Source organism: Acinonyx jubatus, chromosome B4 (genome assembly GCF_027475565.1).
Source record: "Acinonyx jubatus isolate Ajub_Pintada_27869175 chromosome B4, VMU_Ajub_asm_v1.0, whole genome shotgun sequence".
Taxonomy (NCBI): Eukaryota; Metazoa; Chordata; class Mammalia; order Carnivora; family Felidae; genus Acinonyx; species Acinonyx jubatus.
This window is the reverse complement of record NC_069387.1, coordinates 80,298,999-80,301,034: the sequence shown is the minus strand read 5'-3', so window position 1 is coordinate 80,301,034 and position 2,036 is coordinate 80,298,999. Positions and strand designations below refer to the sequence as shown.

The following is a 2,036-nucleotide window of genomic DNA, read 5'->3' as shown; positions in this document are numbered from 1 at the left end:
CTGTCTCCTTTATATTTAGTGTTTAACATAGTACCTGACCTAAAGAAACTACCAAATTCATATTTGTGAAGTGAAATCAAGCGATAAATCATTTGAAAGTTTTGTATTGGAAGAAGCAATGACAACCATTACTTAGTCTTTTGCTGAAAATGTAACAGATTTTCTCTTGATATATTCTGGTTTGGAGATATACTTCTGTTTAATTTGTTGTGTTTTGTTTTCTGATTTTCCTAATTTGGAGGTAAAACTAGGATTTAGATTTTTAAAAACTGTTAGCATGCCTGTTTGTGGAAGGATCTTAAAAGACATTTGTGAGGAAGATGTTAGTAGAGCAGGATGAGTGTTTTGAACAAGGTAACTTGACTAGAAAATTTGATAAGTTTATTATATGTGTTTCTTTGGCTTCACATTCTTTTATTTCCTGGAAAATATCACAGTTCTTTTGACTGGGTTATTGAAGGCTTGTTTGATTTGCCTGTTCCTCAGTGTATAAATAAAAGGGTTCAGAACCAGAGCAATGGAGGTTGCGAACACTGTCACACCCTTGTTAATGGCCACTGATTCCTTCACTGAAGGCTTGATATCTATGAGGATGCGGCTGCCATAGGTGATGGAAACCAGTATCCAGTATTTCTGTGTGTTCATAATAGTGAATTTTGGTCTATTTCCTCAACATTAAAAGTGCTATTATTCTTTGTCACGTGTTTTTTAAGTTATGTGATTATTCATCCAGTTTAGATATTTTGCCTAAAATTTACATGTGTTTGGATATTATTTATTTTGTATATTGAAGAGTCACAAAGAATTTTGCCTTATATTTTCCCAAGGAATCATTTTTATTATATATTGTAATAATATTATAAAGCTACTTTCTTTTCAAAATAATTTTTAAGAAATTGATATGCAAAACTATCAAATATTTGTTTGAAAAATGAAAATACAAAAGTGGCATGAGAAGGGCTCAATGGAAGGGAGGTTAAAGAAGTGTTGAGAAAATTAATGTAACTCAAGCATATATTACTAAAAAACACGATTATGGACTTGCAAAATAAAATGTCTGTGGACATTTATTCTTGTTTTTGAGATGTTTTAAAAATATTTCCTTTTACTTCGTTGAGAGCAAGGCAATTCTTTTGATTGAGTCCTTGAAGGCTTTCTTAACCTTGATTGTTTCTCAAGGTATAAATAAATGGGTTTAATGTAGGGGAAAAAGAAGAAATGAGCAGTGAAACTCCTTTATTAATGGTCATTTTTTCTTTTGCTGTAGGATTCATATAGATGAAAATGCATGTGCCATAGGTGATAGATACCACAATCATATGGGAAGAACAGGTCGAAAAGGCCTTTTTCCTTTGTTGAACAGAAGGGAATCTAAAAATTGTCTTGATGATGTAAGCATATGACAGAACTACACAAGTAAGAGTCATATTCAAGGTCAGCACAGCACGGATTATAACTGTCCATTCCACGAACCATGTATCTGAACATGAGGTTTTCACTAAGGGAAATGCATCACAGGCAAAATGATCAATTATGTTAGAGTCACAAAATTTTAGACTTAAACCCAGGCTAAGTGGTGGGATTATTACACATAAACCAGCCATTCAACAACAGATGATGAGAATCCTGCAGACCCTCTTGCTCATGATGATCACATAATGCAAGGGTTTGCATATGGCCACATAATGGTCATAGGACATGGTGGCCAGCAGAAAAAACTCTGATATTCCACAGAGGTCAGCAAAAAATACTTGGATGATACAAGCTTTATAGGTAGTAATGTTGTCACCTGTTGCTATGCTATACAAATACCTGGGAATAATGGCAGATGTGAATGAGATCTCTGAGAAATTTTTTAAGAAAAAGTACATGGGTGTTTTAAGGTGAGGATCCACAAAAGTGAGTATGAGGATTGTCAAGTTTCCACTTACACTCAGTGTGTAGGTGAGAAATAGGAAGATAAAAATCAGAACTTGCAGCTCAGGGTCATCTGTCAGTCCCAGCAGAATGAATGTTGTTATTGTACTGTTTCTCAT

At 34.0% G+C, this 2,036-nt stretch overlaps 1 pseudogene; it reads right to left on the bottom strand.

Moving 5' to 3' along the window:
* Positions 1-1,105: 1,105 nt before the first annotated feature.
* LOC106981140 (olfactory receptor 6C2-like) lies at positions 1,106-2,036 on the bottom strand (annotated as a pseudogene).